Consider the following 25,448-nt stretch of genomic DNA (forward strand, 5'->3'; position numbering starts at 1 on the left):
CGAGCCAATGGGGCCCTGAACTAAGGGCTCCACTCTACGAGCAAGTCACCCCAACCCATTAAAATTAAAGCTTTTCTCTCTCTCTATCCATTCCCGTGAATTTATATTGGAGCCACCGAACGCAAGCTTCCTCTTAAGGTGTGCGCATGCCCTGCTTTTGTTATCAGTCAGGCCCGTTGTTGACACGAGTCCCTGACAGTACATCGCGCGTGCTGACAAATTACAATTTCTCATTTTATCTTCTCTGGCGCATGCGCTGTTATGGTATCTGTAAGAAAAATGGAAAACGCATCACAGTTGGCACATCTTACTCGTCGTTTTCTTTTGTGTCCAGGATCGAGCAGATAACTCACAGTGCATATGAACTGCAGAAGTGAACAGCGTAGCAGACGACGCTCGCACTAGAGTGGGCATTGCGACCAACTATCACTCGTGCCACCGCTGACCATCAGCAATGCTGGGGCTCGTGTCATATTGCAAAACATCTGACCGATTGTACGCGTGCCATCATTCCTGTAGGGGCAATGAGATTATTGGGCTAGCCATATCCTAATAGCTTTTATTAGACATGACTCTGGGCTGCGATACGCTCAATTATAGGGCCGGTTTGTTTGGAAACTTATTTTTGGCTTTCTTGCTTTGTCAGAATTTAAAAAAAGCTGCTGCAGGCAATAATGGCACAATTTATATTCGCCGAACTACCCGTGGGTGCGTGCCATAGATCCGGAGAGAAGAAAAAGAAGTCGCAATGGGTTCCAGCGAGGATGAGGAGCCCGAGGAGGCCGAGAAATCGAAGGAGTGCTTGGCAGCACACGGCTACACGGTTGGGAAGACGCTCGGCGCGGGATCCTATTCAACAGTCAAGTAAGAACGTGCGTTGGCACATTCCAACACATCACCTCCAGTCAAAGCTGGAAAACCATGACATTCGATGGGGGCAAGAACGCCCGTGTAGCGTGTATTGAGATCTACAGGTGGTCAAACTTAATCGTAAGTCCCCCACCTACGGCGTGCCTCATAATCATAGCGTGGTTTTGTCACGTAACGCCCCAGAATTAATTTTTTCAGAGCGATGACGTCAAAGTAAGGGAGAACCAACGTTTATTGTATGCTTTCATGTATGTAGCCTCGATGTGACGCCAAGTGCCTCGTGCACATGTATTGTATATGACAGACCTCATTTCCATAATTAGTCATGTATGGCTTGAAATCGCAGCCGCTGTCACAACTAATTGTCTAGTGAAAGTGTAATTTTGCTCGTAGTTCTTTTATGTGGGCATATTCGTCCTACATTATCGATGGTGAACCAGTGCAGAAACACGAAGGGACACAAACAAGCGCTGTGGCTCGTAGCGGCTTTATTTCACATGGGCGCACACAATTTACAATCAGGTGAACTAGACATGTGGAAACGTTGAACCGAAAATAACAAAAGAAGACAGCAGATTTCAGCGATTGACTTCGGCTCCAAACACATTCATTGTAGACGGCGCATTTTCCCACAATGTATATACCTACAACCTATTTTTGTTTACCTGCTTCTTACTCAAACAATTGTGTTCACACACTATGGCAAAGTAATAAGGTGGTTGGTTGGAGGAGAGGGGCTGCTGTCGCATAAAAATATATTCTTTTAAGTAAACATGTATATAATATTTAAATGGTCAATACATCTGTGTGATAATAGAGAACGGTGTAGATTAGATGAATAAGTTCTGATCTTTTCTTTGTAATGATCGCTACTTATGGTCTGTATGACAGAGTAATGCATGTTGTGGAATTCGACCTGCGTATATGGACAAACTTTATCGCTATCTACTCGGTTGTCTAAGGTGGCTAGAATTATTTAGTTATAATGTATAGCTGTACGGAACCTTTCATTCGTAGCGGCTTGCCCAATAGCTTATGGTAATCCGTTTTTTTTTTGCTTGGGGCGGTTAAGCATTTTACTATTTGAATATATTTTATTCGTATGGTCTTGGTTCATCATATTTATTTTCGTTTCTTTTGCTGTTATCAATGCGAGGTGGCATTGGGGTCATTGTAACAGTGCTAGTGCGCAAACTTTTAATAACTTGTGTAAAATAGCCACATTTTAATTCGTTCAGTAAAGTAGGACAACATCCAATTGTCTACCTTCCCCACGTGTCACCAGCGTGGTACTTGAGATGACCTTCAAATTTGAAGTCTCCTTACATGAGTTTTTAAGTTTAGTGTTTGTGTAAACCAATATTATGACCGCAAATGAGAAGGCAGTTGCTGTGTTAAATGCTTCTTGCAACTCAGGCTCGTTGAATCGTTTTGACGTTCCCGCCTGGGGATTGATTAAGGTGCAAACTTATTTACTGCAACTGAAGCCACGGGCGGAATGGCACAGTGTCACCTACAAGATTTGAACAATTTCATTTTCCCTGTACATTTGCAGGCTGCTATAAGCGGGACCCGTGAACCTGGCCGCAGGCGCAGTCTTCCGGGGCCGCTTGGTAGGAGTAGGTGTCATAGGCAGTGACTTTGATTAGTACAGACTTGATGGCGAGACAGTGGAGTCGGCGTTGTGGGTCGGGAAGTGGTGCTGAGGACGAGGTGTTGGAGGGTGTTGATGGTCTGGCTTGGCCTCTTGATGTCCAAGGCGGGCTGCTTGCAGAATGGCATCGTGAAGCGCAACGCCGTTCACGGTCCGAAGATTGAGGCCGCCACTGGGATGGAGGATAATTTTATGAACGTCGATGGGTAGCTTCGAGTAGCGTAGGGCAGAGAGTTGGGGCGGCCGGGGCCGGTGGCCTGCCATGGCTAGAGGCATATATGGCTACTTACATTTCGTGGCGGCGGCGGAATTCGGAGTAATGGAGGGGCGACTCGAGCTTCGCTTGTCGTGCGCTGATTGCCAGCCGCTGGTAGAGGTAAGTTCCGAGGTTGGTATGTCTTCTCCCTCTACTACAATCGGTTCCATGCCGCCGTCGAGGTGCCGACGCCCCAGATGGTCCCTGTGCGTAGCTGCGTCTCTTGAGCCGGTATGTTGTAGCAATGCGTTATGCTTTATGCTATGCTAGTCTTAGCATCCACCACTCACCTCTCACTCATATGCCTGCTGATCCCGTTCATAACATGAGCGGACCATCGCTCTGACCACTGACCAAGCACGAAAAGCGCGAAAAGGTACCGGAAAGGCATCGCTACAAAATACCAGCCTTGTGGCATTCGGTGTCGGCCGCTGCTACGCCGCGACGCTTAGCCTCTTAGCGCAGCGTGGTCAGGAAAATAGATGTACTACCCTCTTCATGTGGTGGTCCAAACCATGAAAAGTTGGTATCGCCAGATTCCGGTCGAGAAGCAGAGGCTGATGATACTAAATTCAGATGGCTGGGATGGGTTGATCCGCTCGCTGGTGACAAAGTTTGCGGAGTGCATGTGAAGCGCGTCCGCTCTCCCCAAGAGGCACCAGCGTTCCCCTCCGGTGATCCAGCTTCCCAGTGCGGCAGTGAACGAGGTTTTGGTGGTGCTAGCTTGACAAACGTGGCCCTGATGATTGCTGCAACCTGGAGGGCGCAGGCGTGATGTCGTTCGTGCGGAAAGCTGCATCTGCTGCAAGGATGCATGGACCGTCGAGTTCAGGATCAGGGGCGTAGCCAGGGGGGGGGGGGATTTCAACCCCCCCCCCCGAAATTTTTTCCGCAACCCCCCACCCCCCACACTTACCCACCCTTAGTTCTCGTCGCTACGCGCTGACATAATTCATGAAACCGGTGCTACTATCACAATTTCATTCCTGGGCGCTTCCGTTTGGGTTGGTAATTTGCAGCGAATCATATGTCTGCATATGGAAAAAACGGTCACGGTGTTTGTCAAGGCTTTGACACTCTGTGAAGTTTTGGGCGAGAATGTGGCGGCCGCATTCTGAAGCAACAAATGCGCAACAAATGAACCAACAAAGGCGGCAGCCGCATTTTAGATTATGGCGAAAACGCTCGAGGCCCGTTTACTTAGATTCAGGTGCACGTTAAAGACTCCAGGTGGTCGAAATATCCGGTATCCATTTCAGCCGCTTCCCTTCAGGTGCCGGTTAGGCCGCGCTCGAAGTAGGATCTTAGGCTACGTTCACACTTGGTCTCGAAGCTGTCGGAAGCGGCAAAAGCTTGCAAAAATCCGCCCGCCTAGGCGGCAAAACAGGCAGAAAAACAGGCAGCGAGCCAAATCGGTCTCGGGCCGATTTTTTCGCCTGGCGAAGCGGAAACGCGGCGGAAAGTCGTTCTCCTTCACTGGAAGCTACACTAGCATGTAAACAACCGGTCGTAAAATTGAACATGGCACCAAAATTTTAGGCTGTAATGATGATCGACGCGATCAAGAACCAGCCCTTGCTCTACGACAAGAGTGGAACTAAAACGTACTGTCAGCAATACTCGCGATAGTATTCAATGTCGCGCGACCAGAGGTGCGGCAACGAAGCCTTGGCGTGACCCAAGTTCTGGCGCTTTTGCAAAGCGAGGCGAACCCACCACCGCCGTTTCCGAGGTGTCCGCGTCTTCCGTTTATTCATTGTCCATTTCTAGAAAACAAGTAGGTAGAAGTATAAAAGCCATTTCTTCTTCCACTTCCACGGCTGAAATAGTTAGGCAGATTCCTCGTTGGCGCTCCATAATTCTTCTCGAACGTGTACGGTATGTTGCAGAACTCGCGGGGTGCTTTTCTCGTCGCGACGATAGATTGGGAGCGTAGGTCTCACGTAGGACGCCCAGGCTTTGGCGAGCCCCAACACAAGGGCCAGCCCCTGTTTTGGCTGTGGTGTTCCCGTTGCCCCTTTGGTGACCTGGAGGCGCCGACAATACGAAATGATGAAATGTTATTACAACTTGTAAATAAAAGCTATTAAAGAAATATTAGCATGCCTAGGCACCAACCTGTGACTCAGCGCTCCCGCGCCCGTGTGAGGAGAATTACGGAACGCCAACGAAGAATTTACCGAAGGTCGCAGATGACGCACCAAGTTGCGTAAAATTATCACTTTTGATGACGGTATGTGGGTCAAAGAATGAACATACCGCTCGAAATAATGCGATAGTGAGCGCCACCACGCCGACAAACGTACGCAGACGAGATGGATCTGGACGAAAACGGCAGCGGCGGCCGCGGCGGTAGCAAAACAAATGTGAACTTGGACAGGCGCGGAAAAAATTTTCCGGCCGCTTTGGCCTTTACGCCCGCTTGCCGCTTCCCAAGTGCAAACAGTCTGCGCGAGAAACGTCTCGTTTGCGATTGCGCCCCTACGGAAGGCTGGTAATTACTGTTGTATTGTTGAATCCCAAACCAGCAATTACGGAAGGCTGGTAGTTGCTGTTTTGTTGTGGAATCCCAAACCAGCAATGTACACACGAAGGGGTTGATGACAGCTGTCAAATTCCACCGACTCGCAACAGAATGCAAGAAACAGACAGCCGACAAGCATGCATGAATTACTGCTGTGCGCAGTACAGCGTAAGTAAGCTCTTGTTGCAGGCGCTTACAGTTCTCGTCGGAGTTCACGCGTCCTGAGAAATTGATTATGTGCACTATGTACTGAACAAGACCGGAGTTCATTCCTGCATCACTAGTACACCAATCAGTCGAGATTCTGTGAGGTACAAGGCCGCTTCCTGTTTGCACTGGCGTAAGTGAAGCAGAAATGAGTTGCACGCACTACTTAAAATGCGTACACATGCCATATCTATGCTGTGCGGTGAAATATTCTGTACAATTCTGAATCTGTTGACGTAAAGGCAAATGACGGCTGCGCGCTCGCACACAGCGGAAGACACAGCGGCCCGTGCACTTGCCGCAGGAAATGCAACCCTCTCGCATGAGGGAGCAGGGTGACGAAAGCTTCGAAAATAAAAAAAAAGCCTTACGCGTTTTTGCGCGTATTTAATTTTCTAGCGCAAAGACGCAGCGAACGAGCTATTGCTATAGGAGTAGGTATAGCCTGCTCACACGTGCATTTCCGCGCGTATAGCCGTCCTTGACTTGTGAAACGCACTTCGCCCCGACGAGGACGACGGCATCTACGCTTAACGGAAATTAACAATAAATGATGTCTTCTCCGATCGCACGGGTCGTCTCAATGATGCGTTTTCGAAGACTACCAGTCCATTCAGTGGCGCGATGAGAGACCGTTGCTCCAAACGCCCAGTGTACCTGTCGTACTTACTGTATTTACGGAGCGTACTTTACGTTTTACATAGTTTCTTCACAAGCACATGCACACGCGAGGGGTGGGGGGCGGTCCCATGTCTTTGATATACATGTATAGAGTCTGCTTAAACTACCCATATCTATTATCGATCACGTGACGTAGAGGAGCGCAGAGGCTTGCCCCCCCCCCCCCCTTCGAAAAATATTGCTGGCCACGCCCCTGTTCAGGATGATGCGGGGAACGCAGCGGCCACGGTGCAGGCTCCTGAATTTCGACTCATCAGGGAATGATGGTTTCGCTGGGGCACCTCTTCGCTTGCGAGGCGCATGACAAGCAGCATCGAATCTGACACCTGCTGATGTTGCGACCGAGGTAGCAAGCTCGCGACGACCGCGCTTGCTCAATAGAGGTAACCACCGTGCTCTCGCTTGGTAAGAAGGGCTTGATGGTGCGTTTGGACGCTTTCTAGGTGTATGGCATCAGCGTCTCATCTGGCACCTGCTAATGTAAAGTCGGCAACAGCGAAGGGACGCGTGTCAGCGTGCCGGTTGTGTGGTGATAGGCAAGAGGCTTTCCGTGTCTAGTGGCGTGAGCTGAGGATGCACTTTTACAGCGAAGCGGTATACCTCGACCCTCCAATGCATTGTTGTGTCTGTAGGTGAAAATGACCTCTTTCGTGGGCCTATTCCGGAGGTAGTGCAATCGTAGGCTAAAATTGAAGCGAAAAATGTATGCCTGTACTACTAGGTAGTCTCGATAAAGAAGAACATAAAACACGTCGCGTGTCAACATGATGGATGACAAGGCGGCCGTTAACAGAATGGTTGATAACGACATCCGCATGTACCAGGGGGCGTGACGTCAATACACATATAAAATATAACCTAGGTGCAGGTTTGTGATAGCCCAATTTGTAACACAGGACGTGAAGTCACTACATTAGATATATATAAAGAGGGCCCGCCTAGTAAAGCATTGCATTTGTGTTGTGACAGTGTTGTGGGAAGGCTACATATAGTGAGCACTCCTGAAGAGCCGCGTTCATACGAGGAACGGCGAAGAGAACAAAGACGACAATGTGAACAATGGCGTCGTGCTCGTGCCACGGATGAAAATCGTGTCCAGGACGCTCAGTGCAAGCGCCAAGCGCGGCAGGATAATGATGAATGTCGTGAATTTCAAAACGCGACTAAGTAATAAAGGTACAATTCAATAAATCGTTGCAAGGGTGCAAATTCTCAATTTAAGAACAAATTCCTCGACGTAGAATTTCAGTTTAGTCGCTCCGTGTGTGATCGACTATGGTTCCAGGTTAATTGCTATTTCGCTTGTCTCTGGTCCACTCTGTGTAGGTGCACGAGGTAGCAGCGCAAGTCAAGTCGTAGGCCGTTTAAACGTCCTTGGCTAATAATTAGGTAAAGTGCATGTGAATGTCGCCATGTGAAATATTTCAAGCGACGTCGCAATGAGTAATCGTTCTTGGTGCCGTTTACAGTTATGCTGTTCAACCACCTTCACTGCGGGGATGGGAGGCCAGGCTTTTTGAATCACGCCAGTGTCTTTATGGATTGAGACAGTTCCGGTGCACCACTGTGAGTGGGGAATCAGAAGGCCACGGGAAGTACACTGGCCTATAGCGAGGAGGTACAGTGCACGCGATAGCTGGTCTGACCGTGCTGTGGCCGAGGGATCTCACTGGGAACATACGCACTGGTGTGCATCTCCCCATCCTCAAAGGTACTGCTAGTGGCTGTAGCATCTCTCGGATTTGGACCGGGTATACCATGTGATTCGGGTGAAGTGTATGCCAACGCAGTGGTATGCGCGGACCTGGATATCAAATGGTCATAGCGGTGAAGTAGCGGGCTCACTGGTTGTGGGGTTGATGGGACCGGTAGCGGGACAGAAGGATGTTTGTCACCGTAGGAAGGACGAGACGCGGAAATGGCAGTTGTCGCGTCGTCTGCTAAGCGTGGCTCCTGTGATGTAGGTGCGGCGGAAAATTTATGAGTAGTGGCGCGCAGCTCTCACCAGGCGCCTATGGCAAAGAGCATGATGTACGTTGAGTGTCTCCACGGAGCTTTCCGGACGGCAGGGCCACAGTTGAACACGTCAAGGGCTGTCGAGCATTGGCGGGCACCACTAGCGGGTCTATCGTTGCAGCCGGGGCTCGGTGGCTGGCGCTGTTGAGCCGGCCCTTGTTGATGTTCTGGTTAAGACGTCAGCAGTCAGCAATTTCATGGCGGATGAGGTCCGATGAGCGGCCACATTTATTCAGGAAGCTGGCCTGGCCATGGAAGCAGGTGTCGTTAGAGCGTTGTCGTCTTCGTCCACGGCTGGCGCGTTCGTACGTGCTCGTGTCAATGCTCTGCGAGGGGAAGAAGAGGTTTTGCGCGCTATGCTCGGGAGAGAGATAAGGAAAATGAGAGCGAGAGAGAGAGAGAGACGCGCAATTCACGGAGCGGGTCTGCTGGAACGCGTTGTCAGCACTGCAACGCGGTGGAACGCGGTGTCGGCATTGGAACTCAGGTGCCGCCAAGGCCGAACCGAGCTACTACCAAGTTCAACCTCGCTACACGAGTATAGGCCTAGCTACAACCAAGTTTAAACCTCGACATAGCCAAGCTCAACCTAGCTACAACAAAGTGACGAAATAAGTCAGCCAGATTCGCTGTGTCTTGAGCTTTGCGCGGCATAGTGCAAGCTGTCGCTTTTTTTTTGTTCGTGTTTGAGTTCATCACGGCAAAGTAGGTACATATAATGGTAAGTAGGTACAAGTAGGTGGAATTAATATTACATTATTCCTTCTGACGCAAGTTTCTAAAATACTGCTGTAATTTACCGCAGGCTTGTATCCAAGGGCGGTGCGACATATGCCTGCAAAATCATTTCCAAGGAAAAGTCTTCGATGATTTATCGAGTAAAGTTCCTGCCTCGTGAGCTTAAAATTCTCGGCTCGACCAGGCACCCGCACATTACCCAAATCTTCACAATCATCGAGGAGCCAACTAAAGTGTTCATCATCATGGAGATGGCCTGCGGTGGAGACCTTCTAGAAAAGATACTGGTAGGTTACAATTGCAATGCCTCGTAACCTCGCCACCTTCTAGGCGTTAGCCGTCGGCAGTCGACTATTGACAGGATCCGCTTATAATAGCCGATATCTGACCCATGTGCTGCTTTCGAAAAATAAAGACATTTTCATTACGAACAGAAGAACAATTTGTGCTAAGATACTCGCGCGGGGCTTCTCAAGCACATGTTTCTCGCGGCGGCTTCTGTTACGTGCAGCGGTGAATAAGGAAACCAAATGAAGTTTAAAAATATAGCATGCCACGGTGCTTGCGTGCAAGGAACTAATCATCAATTGTCACGCTCCCGTTTATGAAAGCATCCCTCTCTGCTACGGCGGAACTTGTTCTAATCACAATGGAAATTCTCGCGTTTCATCTGGGAATCATACTTCGCTTCGCCAACTACTGAGCGCCTCAAGCGTTATTGGGAATTGCAGAAAGATAATCTACTAATACAACTGTATAACTCTTCTCTTTTGTGTTCTTCTAATACAAGTGGCAATATGCAGCGTGGAAGAAAGGAAATTCATTAAAACTGTACAGTGTGCTCGCTAGTCCTATCATTCAAAGGCTCACTGACTACTTGTTACTGGCTTACTCTGCATTTATATGCTTTCCTGGCAGGACAACTGTAAACGGAATTTTCAGCAGTAGAAACTGTGGGTTCTGTCTCAGATTTGTCTGGATTGTTTATAGAACTCTGTGTTCGAATAGTGGCCCGTATGTATAGAAGACACTCTTGCTGTACAAAAAAAAAAAGAAAGTCACAGGCCTTCGCGGCACACACAGCACAGTCACAGTGTAAGCTGGTGGAGCCAGGGGTTTAAGAGTAGCAATTTCGGCACCACCCACAACAGGGTCTTCGCGGCTAAGTCTCTTCGCCTCGTTTTGACGAGAGCGATCTCAACTGTCCGCTCGGCGTCGACGACGAGCTGTGGTTTGTAATGCTCTCTGCACAGCACTCTGCTGAGCCCGACGATGCTTGGTTGTAGCCGCGCACGTAGTTCTACGATTCCATTCTTCAGTAGCGGTTCGTACCTTGCGAGGAGACGCCATGACGTGTACAGAAGAGGTACCGAGAATACGTGGCGCACATCTCACATCGGTATCGCATTTATTGCGTGCCTCGTCTGAATCGCATCTCGTCTGCGCCTGTGCATGCGGCTTTTGCAGCTGCCTTAACTAGATGGCGCCCCCATACTGGTGGAGGCTCGGGTCGTCTGCACCTGCGCGCCTGCCTAGGGTGCGTTTATCTATTGACCCTTTTCGCGGAGCAGTTTGTTTTAGAGAAACGTGATGGCGCTAACGGCGGCTTGCCATACCCCTCCTCAGCGACCGCGCACGAATACAAAACCATTACCGCTTCTACCTAGATTCTGTGTGATCAGCTGTCGGAAACGCTACTGAGTTTTCGCTAACGCACTGTGCTCTATTCACTCTGGTTTGAATCCTGTGGATTGAAGACGTGTGCAGTAGTTGGCTGCAAAAATAGTGACTGGCATATTAAGGAATGTAATGAATATGTGGGGCCAAGTTCGCGGACCGCTGCTGCAATTGTCCGTACGTGTTTCCGGCACTTCGAGATGTACGGCTCTTCTCGAGGATACACAAATTTTTTCATCCGCCTGCTTTGTATTGCTAACCTTCAAAGAAAGGGCTTCAGCCCCGGTACGTCCGCAAGAGTGAGTACTGCTCTTTAAGCAATGATAACGGGAGTAGCGCCGCCTCCTGTCATAGTAGGTTTCGCGCATAGTATTTACGCACATCTACCCCAACCAGCACGGATACTTACATCCACACTTTCGCCAACGTGTCAAGAATAAGTGAATGGGCGCACACTTGAATATATTGTCACGAGCCTCGAGAAGTAGTCCTGAAGGTTTAATAAACGTAGAGCAGCTGGCTCTTGGAAGACGCGACCGTCGGGGCTGGCTCGAGCAGAGAAGGAGCGCGCGGTCTTCTTTCTTCTCTTGGGCTCGACCCACTCTTGCCCTCGGCCCACTACCTACAGGTGGCAATATCCCCCCTTCGGAACGAAAGCATCGCCTCAATGCTAAAAAAAAAAGAAAAAAATAGGCGTAGAAGACAAACAAGAAGAAGGCAGGCAAAGCGAAAGTACACAAAAAAATGTAGCCATCACGCCGGCACAGTCAATGAACGAAGAAGCAAGCTCCCAAAGATAAATGAAAAGTATAAACAAAGAAGGGAATGAGAGAAAAAACGAAAACAAAAAAATTATGGTCGCGCAATGTACGGCTTCATGCGCACAACATGAACGATGTCTGAGGTCGGTTGTCTTTGTGTCCTACTCAGTGTCTGCGATGTTGTGTCCGAAACAACTTCGTAGTTCACGTCACTGACACGGCGGAGCACTTTATACGGACCGAAATACCGGCTCAGCAGCTTTTCACAGAGGCCACGACGGCGAACGGTTGTCCACACCCAAACTTGGTCCCCGGGGTTGTAGGACACGTCCCTGTGGTGAATGTTGTAGCGTCGTGCGTCTGCCTGCTGCTGCTGGCCGATATGCAGCCGCGCGAGCTGCCGAGCTTCCTCAGCACGCTCTGCAAATTTCTCGGCGTCAGTTGTCAATAGGTCAGCGTCTTGACACGGCAGCATAGCGTCCAGCATCGTGTGGACTTCGCGACCGTAGAGAAGGCGAAAGGACGTGAAGCGCGTCGTCTCTTGCACGGCGGTCAGGTAAGGCAAGATCCGATCCCATGTTTTGTGTTGAACGTCGATGTACATTGCGAGCATGTCTGTGACAGTCTTATTCAGTCGCTCGGTAAGTCCGTTGGTCTGCGGATGGTACGCGGTCGTCTTGCGATGCCTGGTGTTGCTCAATTCAAAAACTTCGTCCATAAGCTGCGCTGTGAATGCTGTCCCTCTGTCTGTTGTTACAGTGGAGGGAGCACCGTGACGCAAGATGATGTGGCGCATGAAGAACTGCGCTACCTCTGAGGCCGTGGCTTGTGGGATCGCCTGCGTCTCAGCATAGCGTGTTAAATAATCAGTCGCGACGATCACCCATTTGTTGCCGTCAGCCGAGAGAGGAAACGGTACGAGAATGTCCATGCCGACTTGGTCGAAAGGCGTTTGAGGTGCTTCAATTGGCTGAAGTAAGCCAGCCGGTTTAGCGGATGGTGTCTTGCGGCGCTGGCATTCACGGCAGCCTTTAACGTACTGTTTGACGCTTGCCGAAAGCCCGGGCCAATAGTACATTTCGCTTACTCTAGCGAGTGTTCGTGAAAAGCCTAAATGACCAGATGTCGGTTCGTCATGGCAAGCGAAGAGGATGTCGTCGCGCATGTCCCTTGGAACCACCAGGAGGTAAGCACGGCTGGTCGAACGAGCATTCTTTTTATGAAGCACGTTGTCTCGCAGACAGAAGGACGTCAGCGAGCGGGACAGATGGCGTGGTATGGTTGTGTCGCGGCCCTCTAAATGATCGATGATTGGTCTAATCTCAGCGTCGTCAGGCTGCCGTCTGCTCAAGTCGGACGAACTAATGGCGCCCAGGAAGCCGTCATCATCCTCTGTTTCCAGACTGGCAGGATCAATGGGTGCGCGGGACAGCGTGTCAGCGTCTTCATGCTTAAGGCCAGACTTATAAAAGATGGTGATGTCAAATTCCTGTAGCCGCAAGCTCCACCGTGCCAGTCGTCCTGAAGGGTCGCGCATGCTTGCCAACCAACAGAGGGCATGGTGGTCCGTCACTACTTCGAAGGGACGACCATAGAGATAGGGGCGAAACTTGATGATCGCCCACACGACCGCGAGGCACTCTTTCTCCGTAGTCGAATAATTCGCCTCGGCACGGGACAGGGAGCGGCTGGCATACGCTATAACTCTTTCCACTCCGTCTTGAAGCTGGACGAGCACTGCGCCAAGGCCAATGCTGCTGGCGTCGGTATGCACCTCAGTATCAGCATCATCGTCAAAATGTGGAAGAACGGGTGCTGACTGCAGGCGCTGTCGTAATTCAGCAAAAGCCGCCTGTTGCTCATTATGCCACACGAATGGCGTATCGCCCCTTGTAAGGCGTGTCAGGGGTTCCGCTATCTTCGAAAAGCCTTTAATAAACCGGCGATAGTAGGCGCACAAACCCAGGAAGCGCCGGACGGCCTTCTTATGGGCATGAGCTGGAAACGCGGCCACAGCGGCAAGCTTGTCTGGATCGGGTCGGACCCCTTTGGTGCTTACTACATACCCGAGGAACTTGAGCTCTTCGTAACCAAAGCGGCACTTTTCGGGCTTAAGTGTGAGGTCTGCCGATCGGATGGCTTCTAGCACACTCCGTAGACGGTGAAGATGCTACTCGAACGTTTCAGAGATGACCACATCATCCAGGTACACAAGACAGGCCTGCCACTTCAGTCCAGTAAGGACAGTGTCCATCATTCGCTGGAAAGTAGCCGGGGCTGAACACAAGCCAAAAAGAAGCACTCGAAATTCGTAGAGCCCATCTGGAGTCACAAAGGCTGTTTTCTCGCGGTCGCGTTCGTCTACCTCGATTTGCCAGTGCATGCTTTTTAAATCGAGAGAAGAAAAATAGTGGGCACGCCGTAGTCTATCTAACGAGTCGTCAATACGCGGCAGCGGGTACACGTCCTTCTTAGTCACGTTGTTGAGCTTGCGGTAGTCGACACAGAAGCGTAGCGTTCCGTCTTTCTTTTTGACAAGAACGACCGGAGACGACCGCGGGCTGTTGGAAGATTCGATGACGCCATCGTCAAGCATCTCCCGAACTTGTGTACGTATGGTTTCGCGTTCTTTTGCCGACACCCGGTAAGGCTGCTGGTGTATCGGGCGTGCGTCTTCGTACGTGATTATCCTGTGTTTAGTGATGGAAGTCTGGCGTACCTTGGAAGAATGTGCGAAGCAGGTCCTGAATTCAAGCAAGAGCTTGCGCAGTGTTGTCTGGCTATCGGTGGACAGTTCAGAATTGATGTCGAGATGGCCCAGAAACGTGTCTGCTGTCTCCACTATTTCTGACGTGAAACAGTTAACGTTTGCTACTGCGTCTGCAAACGCTAACGAAGTGCCGCGGAACAGGTGTCGGTGCTCGTAGCTAAAGTTGGTAACAAGCAATTGCGAATTACCAGCACGAATCTGTATAACACTTCGAGCCACAAAAACACCTTGCATCAGTAGGTGTTCCAAGTCACTTTCGGCCACCGCTTCGCCATCGCATAAGCCACAGCATGTAACTTCGACGAGGACACTGGCTCGTGGAGGAAGCGTTACACTGTCTGCCGAAACACGAAGTACGTCGTCGCGCCGTTGGCTGTCTTGCACGTCGATTGCTCGTTCGGCAGAGAAAGTGATACGACGCTCTTGCAGATCGATAATCGCGCCGTACTCCTGCAGAAAGTCAACCCCAAGAATAACGTCGCGGGAGCATTCGCGTATAACAAGGCAGCTCGCTACGAATGTAGATCCTTGACTCTCAACTCTAGTCGTGCTGGAGCCCAGCGGAGTAACGACATGGCCGCCAGCCGTCCGAATCTGCGAGTTATGCCAGGGCGTGATAACTTTCTTGAGCTGTGTTGCTATTTTACCGCTTTGTATCGTGTAGTCTGCGCCGGTGTCCACTAAAGCACTAACGGCATAACCGTCAATAGTCACTGGTATATCGAGCGAAAGACGGTCATGCCGTTCAGCTGCAGGTGATGTCGGATAGGTAGTTTTCCGTAACTGCGCCCGTCGGAGGTCTTCAGCTCTTCGACCGTCAGCGACCTCACCCCCAAAGATCGCCTCAGTTAGTTTTCCCGGCGGAGACTGGTCGACCGCTCGGGAGAATACCGCTGGGGCGCAGGTGAAAATCGTGTCGGAGACGGCGATCGCGACTGCCTACTGGCAGGCGGTGGCAAGCGCTGCTGAATGAGGTAGTCCTCAATGTCCCGGGGTCGCTGGCCGTATCGGGGCGGCGGCGAGTATGCGGAAAAGCCGCGAATCCCAAGGCGCCGGTATGGGCACTGGCGGTACAGGTGGTCAGCTTCACCGCAGTGGAAGCACAGAGGCCGATGATCGGGTGTGCGCCAAACATCCGACTTCCGAGGGGGCGGGCGTCTGTCGTCGACGTAGTGAACCGCTTGCTCCGAATGATGGGCAAATGGAGCGGCATGAACAACGGGCGGCGTCGTGTACCCAGCGTCGCAGTACGGTATCGGCTGCGCCGATTGAACTGACACCGTAGGAGGAGCACGAACGAACAGTGGCGGAGAGGAAGCAGGGCGCTTCAGGGCTTCCGCGTAGGTCGCACGGGGGTATTCAGGAGGTACTGGCGCGGCGTTAGTAGGAGGCAAGGTGTCACGGAGCGCCTGGTGCAGTTCGTCCTTTATAATGCTTGCTATGGAGCTTACCGTAGGTTGCGGTGTTACGGCTGCCTTTTGCAACTCTTCACGCACTACAGAGCGGATGAGTTCTCGCAGAGAGTCACCGTTGCTTCCTATGGTCGTGAAAATGTCAGCTGTAGACATGCTGTTCGCTTGCCGCTCATATACGTTCGAGCGATGCAGAAGCATCTTTTACATGATCACGGCCTCGGACAAGAACTCCGCGACCGTCTTCGGAGGGCTCCGTACAAGGCCAGCGAAGAGTTGCTCCTTGACCCCGCGCTTCAGATGACGTAACTTCTTCTCCTACGTCATCCTTGGATCCGCTCGTCGGAAGAGGCGCGTCATGTCTTCGACGTACGTGGTCACAGTTTCGTTTGGCAACTGGACACGGGCCTGAATCGCTCGTTCCGCTCGTTCGTGGCGATCAGCACTGGCGTAGGTCTCCAAAAGCTGCCGACAAAACTCGCGCCACGACGTCAGTTGCTCCTCGCGGTTCTGAAACCACGTACGCGCGCCATCCTCCAGGTAGAAGTAGACGTGTCGGAGTTTTTCCGTGTCGTTCCATTCGTTCACGGAGGCCACGCGCTCGTATTCGACCATCCAGTCTTCGACGCCTTCGAACACTGTGCCATGAAACATCTTCGGGATCCGTGGACTCTCAAGTGTGTACCGGTTCGACATCGTGCTTCCCGTACCGGTTGGGGTGGTTTGAAGAGAAGCGCTGGTCATACCGGTTTATGTGGTGGGAACTGTAGCGTTGACGACTTCTGGAGACAGTCCCCTGATCCTGCGGCTGGCCCGATGCACGGGAGTGTCCACAGGCACTGGATTCGTAGCGCGGATCCTTGGAGGGGTCTGCAACATCCGTGAAGACGCTTACCCAGCACCTCCACCAGTTTGTCACGAACTTCGAGAAGTAGTCCTGAAGGTTTAATAAACGTAGAGCAGCTGGCTCTTGGAAGACGCGACCGTCGGGGCTGGCTCGAGCAGAGAAGGAGCGCGCGGTCTTCTTTCTTCTCTTGGGCTCGACCCACTCTTACCCTCGACCCACTAGCTACAGGTGGCAATATGCGCACTATATACGCACAATAAGTGACGATACTACATCAATAGCGCACGAATGGTCGAAGCTGAATGTTTCGTGAAGGTCCACAAGAGTAAGCGAGTTACTCCGATAATACGAATTTGCTACAAGGTATTGCAATGTGCAGAAAAGCTGCGTTTCAAGCCTTGTGCACAGCAAGAACAAATCTATCGGAACTGAGCACACCGCGAGGGATTAGGCAGAAAATAATCAGATAGTGGCCGCACCGAGGAACTTCACTGTGTCAGAAACTGACAAGCCGCTGCTTCAAAATATTTGCCATATAAAGTACAAAGAGCAAAACACACTAATCCTCATTCAATTCATGAGCGCAATGTTTGGATAGCTTGAAATACATATTTAGCCCCGCTTTTAGAACAAGCACAATATCCGCTGATTGCGCCGTTTGAACATAGGTTAATAAGCCCCGAAAGCGCTTTTGCATGTCCTCTGAAGCTGTGATCAAAGCTTCGTGTCGTTCAACAAGTCACCGTTTACGACATCTCCCAAAACAAAGGTTTTCTAAGCCGTGCCGGCGTCATACACTTCCATTGCAAACAAGGCGGCTACGGAGGCAGTTGAGGCACCCAATGGACGCGTCACCACGTGATCAAACATGGCAGCGCCCACGGGATCGCCGCGAAAAGGGTCAATAGGGCCTTTTTCTGGCGCTGATAGCAAACGCTTGCGTGGCTCAGTGGTATAATATCCGACTCCCACGCCGCGGGCCTGGGTTCAATCCCGGTAGAGACCTTCTTTTCGCATTTCGGGCGAAAGCGGTTACGCGGCGGCGGCGGACAACAATGCGAACCGAAACGGCTATTAGAATGGGCCCATAACAGCTCACGGTGTCAAAAAAAGTAAGAGCTGAACCAAACAAGCTGTCTACAGGAGCGGGGATGGTTAGTGCTGCAGCAATGGACCATGTCACCTCTATCGGTCCAGTGCTCTTTTAAGGCATAAGCATTCTTTGGCGAGTACCCGTCAAGTGAAAAGTGCAATGCCATGTATTCGTACAAAATAGTGTATTTGAAGTCGACACGTTTAATCATTATAATAGTGTAAATGTAGATGATTGGTAGCTTTATAAGCGATCAGGAACAATTTAAACAAAAGAATTAAGAGAATATATGGAGATACATAGGGCTCCATAGAAAATTCATGGAGAAGATTTAGTAGGAGTAGGCCAACTGATCTTTGGGGGTGGGGCGACTTGAATAGTGGGTGCGTGAACGTACTATTTTGGGAGGCGGTTGGGCAAACTGAAACTTAGGGTTGAGCCGAGTTGAAATTTGGGGGTTTGCCAACTTGGAAATTTGGACATGAGCAAACTTGCATTTGGGAGTGGGCCAACATGAGCACAAACGGTTTCCAGCAGAACGTATAGACACCAACGAGCTATGTGCAACCAACGAGCTCAGGCAAACACTATTCTGAAGCCAACATGAGATTCGGGGTGGGCCAACTTCACATTTGGGGGTGGGCCTACTTTTTGGGGAATGGGCCAACTTTATATTTGGGGATGGGCCAACTTTAAATTTGTATGTGTGCCAACTTAAATTTAGAGGTGGGTTAACTTGAAGTTTGTGGATGGGGTGACCCAACTGAAATTTGGGGGTTGGGCAACTTCAATTTCGGCGTGGCCGAACTTGAAATTTGGGGTGGACCTAATTAAATTTGAGTCAGGGCCAACTTGAGGATGTGACGTGGCCCATTTTACAATTGAACGCTGCTGCATGTCCTTTGAGTTATGAACTCCTCGCGGGCAAGCGACTGCTTTGAGACGCTTGGCGCGTTTTCATTTGGCCTTACCGAGGTACAGTTAGAACGCAGGCGAGAGCTTGCGCAGACAGAGAACCCACGCAAAACACAGGCTTGCGAGAACGACAGTGAGGGTGACATGGTTTCGCTGCGATCCACTCTACCCTCAGGCAACACCTCACGTGCTACTGCGGCAGCCCGGCGTTACGGCTCAATTGGTACGATCGCATTGAAGGGACCGGATGCTATAGCCTACGCATTCTTTGCCACCGGAAAGGCAACCGTAAAGGCCACAATTCTCAGAATTTCTGTAGTTTTTTGCCATCGATGTAGCGTTTTCTCACGACGGATCCATGGCTTGTTCTAGAACGTCGCTAATCTCAGGTGCCCTCAGCTTTGGCTCAGAAGTTGAAACAAACTCTTTTGGCTTTTCCCATCTCCCGCCTGATCGAGGCCGCCCACCTAGAGTAGGCTTAGCAGTCCTCATCGTCGAAAAGTATGAAAGAAAATTTCAGATCATGTAGTGACATAAAATTATCTACTGACGTATCCACTAAAAATTAGATGCTCACTTGAATGAGCACCCTTTGTGTTATGTTGTTTATTTCTCTCCTCGAGTATTTCTTTTTCCTACAAGTGCTGGAAGCGTCAAGAGTGCCTAGCTTCCAATTATCCCAGCTTTCAGCTTTAAATATTACACGTCCACACGAAGGTAGACGACTCACTTGTTCTCTCGGTGACCCGGGAGTATCGGTGGTGCATTCGCCGTCGCTGAAGGAAGCTTCCCTTCCTGCGGACGTGAACATCCTGGAGGTCGTACGGCCTCGGGACGCATGAATATCGCGGGACGCGCAATGACGGCATTACTTGCTGCGCTCGAGCACTGGCACCATCAACTCATTCACAGCAAAAGAACGGAAAATTGCGCACCGCTTGTCAGCGGATGTTTTCACTTTCTCTGCTTGGTCAGTCAAAACACCGTTCACATCTGGTCGTAGAAACGATAAGCGGGTCCTCAGTTTCCGTCGCAGAAACAATTGTGGTGGTGATTTTCCAGTGAAAGTGTGTGGTGTTGTGAGATACGAGAACAAGAAATTATCTAGGCGATGTTGTAGTGACCTCTTTGTACCTTTCCTTTCGTCATCCATTAACTGCTTCAGGAGAGCCTTCTTAGTTGTTTGCACCGCTCGCTTGGCCGCTCTATTAGATTGCGGATGATACGGTGGCGTGAGCCCCCTATGTTTCACGCCATTCTCTTTCAGAAAAGTTCCGCTGCGCGGAACTGAGGCCCGTTGTCCGTAACCACTTCCACAGGCAACCCGTGCGACATAAACCAGGAACGCACAGCCTCGACTTTTTTCGCAGCTGTTGTCGACTGCATGCATTTAACCTCTACCCATTTGGAAAAAGCATCTACCGCAATAAGAAACATTTGCGATTTTTTTTTCCCAAAATCCAAGTAGACTCGTTGCCACGGGTGTTCACAAACTTTGCATAGAAACAAAGGAACTGGCTGCGTTGCAGGAAGAAGCTGCATTTGCGCCTGACAGATGCTGACAGATGCTGCATTTGCGCACCGCCTTTTCAAGGGCATCGTCGATACCCGGCCACCAGACCACTGACCGTGCAACAGCCTTCATTTTTGAGATCCCGAGATGCTGCTCGTGCAAGAGTGCTAGTACTACAGTCTTCAAGCTTTCAGGGACCACAACCCTGTTATTCCAAACAATACAGCCGTCGTCCACCATGAGCTGAAAACGGTGAATCCAAAACGGTTGCAGTTCCGCACTGACAGTCTTTGGCCAACCATGACATATCCTATTTCGTACAACTCGCAGCAAACTGTCACACCCTGTTGCACGCTCAATGTCTTTCGCGGTCAGCGGCAAATCTGACAACGTGGAAAAGTAACAAATTGTGTCCTCTTCATGCCCCGCTTCCGACAATGGTAGCCGTGACAAAGCATCAGCATGCGAGATGGCGGTGCCCGGCTTATGCGTAATTTTGTAACGATAGTCTGCTAAAAATGTCAGCCATCTGTGCACCCTGGCAGTTGCCACGGCACCGCAATGTCGGTGTGGGTCGAAAAGAGCCGTCAGTGATTGGTGATCCGTTAAAACGTCAAATGCCCTGCCATACAGATACTTGTGGAATTTTTTTACTCCAAAGACGATGCTCAGTGCCTCTTTCTCCATTTGTCCGTAGTTCCGCTCGGACACTGACAGCGACCTTGAGGCGAAAGCGATAGGCTTCTCTTGGCCGTTCACGACATGCGATAGTACGGCTCCTAGGCCATACTCTGAAGCGTCACACGTGAGCTGAATTTCTTTTGCCATATCATATATTTCCAACACACTTTCACCCGTCAACAACGTTTTACACTTGTTGAAAGCGTAGTCACATAGTCGGGACCAGTGCCACTTGGTTTCCTTGCGCAGCAAGTCGTGGAGAGGCTCCAGTACTGTAGCTAACATTGGTAAACATTTTGCGTAGAAATTGACCAGACCCAAAAACGCCTTTAGTTGCGTGACATTGTCTGGCTTGGGTGCATTCTTTATCGCCTTTACCTTGTCACTGGTAGGGTGCAACCCATTGCCACCAACTTCGTGTCCCAAGTAGGCTATTCTTTTTTGAAACAAGCTGCACTTTTCCGCGTTGACTTTGATACCGTATTGGCTTAGGCGCAGGAGCACTTGTTCAACTCTTTCCCGACACTGCTCGCAGCTAACTCCCGCTATGATGACATCGTCAAGATAGCAAGCCGTGCCTTGCAAGCCCCTCAGGACTTGGTCCATTACCGCCTGAAATGCTGCTGGTGCACAGGCTACACCAAATGGTAGGCGCCTGTAGCGGAAAAGGACAATATGCGTGTTAACGGTGAGAAGTTCCTGAGCGTGCTCATCTAATTCCAGTTGCAGATACGCCTTATAAGCTCAGGTCAAGAACATAAAACACAGCTTCACCTTGCAACGTGGTGAAAATATCTTCAGGCAGCGGTAGAGGGTAATGGTCAACTTCCACGAAAGGATTGACGGTGACCCGGTAATCCCCGCACAGTCAAATCCCGTTATTCTTTTTCGGCACTACCACCAGTGGGGTGGCCCAAGCACTGTGCCTCACGTGGTACACAATGCCTGCTTTCTCCATATTAAGCAGCTCTTATTCTACTTGCTCGCGTAACGCGTATGGCACTGGTCTCGCTTTACAAAAAACAAGAGTAGCGCCTTTCTTAAGCACAATACTAGCGTGAAACCCTTTAATACCTCGCGGTACTTATCAGTTAGCTATGCTTCTTCACGTACGTTCTGCACCCGTGCCACATTCGGCCAGTCGAGTTTTATTTGCGTTAGCCACTCCCTCCCCCAAAAACGTTGGCATTGTAGCCCCTGTGCTATCCTTAGCAATCACTAGTGGCAAGCGAACGTGTTGGCTCTGGTACTTTACATCCACATCCATAATACCTTTGACCGTGACAGGCGTGCCATTGTAGGTGACTAGCCTAACATCCGTTTCCGTGAAACTTGCACCGGGAAAATGCTTTAAACATTCTGTTTCACACATTACCGATACGGCTGCCCCTGTATCGAGCTCCATCGGAATCTCTCTTCCGTTTATAAGCAACGGCACTACAATGGCAGGCGTGCCCGCCCTACGGTCTGTGTGACACAGTGTCAACAGCTCATCACGCGTTGCTTCATTCTCCAGGCAATGAATATGTGTCCTACTTTTAAACATTTTGGCTATATGACCTTTCTTGTTACATTTAAAACAAGGGCTGCTCATGAACGGACAACTTGCAGGAGAGTGCCGCCCACCGCAACGATGACAAACCTTAGTCTCTTGTGGGCCCGCTCGTGAAGTCATTTTCGGCGTGGTACTGCGGGCGTAGTCCCCACCGGGTGCTTGCCGCTGCCCCGCTGCTGTTTCCGTGTGCCAGTGAACGTCGCTGTCGACTGGGGTCCCCGTTGAGAGGGTCGCCACCATTTCCCGAGTGCCTCTAGTAGCCGATTCCATGGCTGCTACAATACTGCAGGTGCGGTCCCAGGTTAATTCTGCATCAGGTGTCGCCAGAAGCCTGCAGCGTACGCTGTCGGAACACAATCCCGTGATGAGACGATCTCGCAGGGCTTGCTCAAGAAATGTGCCATACTCACACGTTGCAGCCAGTTCCTTGAGTCCTACTATGAAGTCCTCTATGCGTTCGTGCCGTTCTTGCTTGCGTTGGTTAAAACGGTATCTTTCCGTAACCACGGAGCACTTTGGGGTGTAGTGCTTTTTCAGCGTTGTGATGACCACGTCATACGTCTCCTTGGTAGGCGTTTTCGGCAGAAGAATGCTCCTGAGCATGACGTATGCCTTCTCCCCGATGGACGTCAGTAGCACTTGCAACTTCTTATCCTCTGCGATGTCATTAGCAGCGACAAAACACTCGAACCGCTCGAAGAAAACATCGCAGTTGTCACCGTCCGGATCAAACTCTGGAAGCTTTCCGAGCATGGCACCCTGAACCGCTGCTGTTTTTCCGGCTGCCTGGATCCCACCCTCGTCGCCAGTCATGTTGTAACTTCAGAGCCGGGGCATGCTTTTCGAATCCTTTATTCAGGCATTGCAACGGGCAGCCACAAAACAGCACAAAGAACACAGTAACGTAGGGCACACGCCCATATATACTAGTAGCTCCAGGTTACACAAGCGCAGTGGCGACCATTCATTTATCACTGCAACTTGACAACTGCGACACGTGTAGCCTATCGCGATATGAACACAACAGTGTTGTACACGTTGGTCTGCCTTCTCAAGCCGTTGCACATGGGAACATGCCATCTTTCCGTTCTGGGGGCGTGATGACGCTACCGGCGAAGGCAGACGTGCCTCAGATCGGCTCCTGTTTTTTCTGTTCGTTTTGACCAGTCTTTCGGCCTATTTGTTGCTATTTTTCACTGAGTGAGTGAATTTCAACCACACGGTGAGCCCACACCACGAAGTCGGTCTTTGTTGGACAAGTTTTGTCCCTTTTTTATTGTGCTTTTTGTGAACTGACTAGCCTAGGCCTAGTGTTGCGTCTCGGACAAGCATAACAGGCACGGCTGCCGGCGGCAGCGTCTGCGCTTCGCCAGCATGGCCTCACGGAGCCTGGCGAATCTGATACGCCCGACGCGTTTCACTTCGGCTCTCATCAAGACGCCCACTATGACGACAACCCCGGAAACCACGGGTCTTCCTTCGAACTGCAATGACTTTTCAACTTCATCTGACGAAAACGACACCATGGACGCGAGCCAGTGTCCACTGCCATCAGAGCTGTCTAACGGGCCTGCTGTTCCATACGCGGCAGCGGGCTCTTCCGACGGGAGGCAGCGAAACACCGTCTACTACCGACGCCAAGTGTCACCGAAAAGACTGCACGTCGAACGGGTGAGTCCTGATCAGGCCGCTAAACAAAGTACATGTGACAGATATTCCGAAGCAGGCGTTCACAGACGCCATTGAACAAAGCGCTCCATCAGCCTTTATGCATAAATGGCAATCCTTCGGTTTGCCACAACCAGTAACTGCATACGGATCACTGTTCGCGACGAGGGTCACTTCCGCAAACTTTGCACACTATCGCACTTGCTTGCAACCATTGACGGCAATCTTCGCGTGTTTGACGTCGACACATCGTCTCTACAGGCACATGTATGAAGCAGCTCTCACGGGGTGATAAAGATAAGAGCTGGCCTCACAATCGAGTATATCAAAGCACATATTCGCTGTGAACAGGCGACGATCACTGATGTGCGCATGCTCGGAAAAACACAGCTGCTGCTTTTGACATTTGATACGCAACGCATACGACAACGCTTGGTGTTCGAATACGAAGTTATCCGTGTCCATGAATATCGGGCCCGTCCGGTAGCATCCTACAAACCACCGCACGAAGTAGACAATTGTACGCAGTTTCCCCATTGCGTAGCTTGTGGGGTGTCCACACACATTTCACTCAACCCCCAATGCCCTCAACGCGATATTTCCAAAGCAGCTCCCAGTAGTAGCACTAACTCCGCATATGTGACTCCGCCCGCACATTCAGAGCCACTGCCAACGAAACAGGTCTCCTGGGCGCAAGTTGCAGCTTCCTCTGACTTGAGTCAGCTTATCGCCAGCCTACGCCAGGAAATCCACGAATTACGGAAAGAAAATCAGAGACTCCACGATATCGTAATGACCCCGAAGAAAGGGCATCGGTCACCAACAGAAAAAAATGTCACAGTTTCGCCCTAAGGGCGAAGCAATGAATGCGATAGCAACACTGCAATGTCATACGAAGTAAGGTGAGTGGCCTTGGTAGCAATATGAATTGTAGTAAACATGAGCTGATTAAGTAAGCAGGTGTGCTGCGGCGTAAGTAGACCGACATGAAGAGAGACTCGATGACCACGAGAAGGCGCGTGTGAAACGCGTGTGGTGTTGATGAGAAGCGCTTACCGTGGGCAGCGCGTGCGAAGGGACACACCTGTAGTGCTGCACTGCCGATCTGGGCAGTATTGCATGTGTAGAGTGCGTTGGAAAATGTGGCCCGACTATTACTAACTGAATGAACAAGCGTGGTGTGAGCGCGCACAAACAAACATGAATAGATCACACTGAATGACTGCAGCCAACGACTGTCAAAACGCTGGCAGCGAGCGCATACGCCGCGCAGCGGGCGAAGGTACGTGCGGTCTATCGCTTCAACGGAAACTGAGCGGCGAATGCACGGCGCATAAAGGTCAGAGCCATCTGGAGATAAGAGACAGTGCGGTCGAACGAACGACGAGCGCGGTTGTTGGCAGCGTAGAAGTGCGCCCCCCCCCCCCCCCCAGCTCCCGTCGGCGCTGGCTTCCCGCTTCCTTGCTTGCGCGTGGGAGAGATAAGAGACTGTGCGGACGAGCGACGAGCGCGGTTGTAGGCAGAGAAGTGCCCCCCCCCCCCCTGCTCCCTCCGGCGCTGGCTTTCCGCTTCCTTGCTTGCGCGTGGGAGATTGAGTGCGTTCGCTCTCC

The 25,448-nt window shown here is 50.8% G+C and overlaps 1 pseudogene; it reads left to right on the top strand.

Moving 5' to 3' along the window:
* The first annotated feature begins 748 nt into the window (after window positions 1-748).
* The window catches only part of LOC125944207 (testis-specific serine/threonine-protein kinase 3-like), a 260,227-nt pseudogene continuing 235,527 nt past the window's right edge, over window positions 749-25,448 (top strand).

This window comes from Dermacentor silvarum, chromosome 3 (genome assembly GCF_013339745.2).
Source record: "Dermacentor silvarum isolate Dsil-2018 chromosome 3, BIME_Dsil_1.4, whole genome shotgun sequence".
NCBI lineage: Eukaryota > Metazoa > Arthropoda > Arachnida > Ixodida > Ixodidae > Dermacentor > Dermacentor silvarum.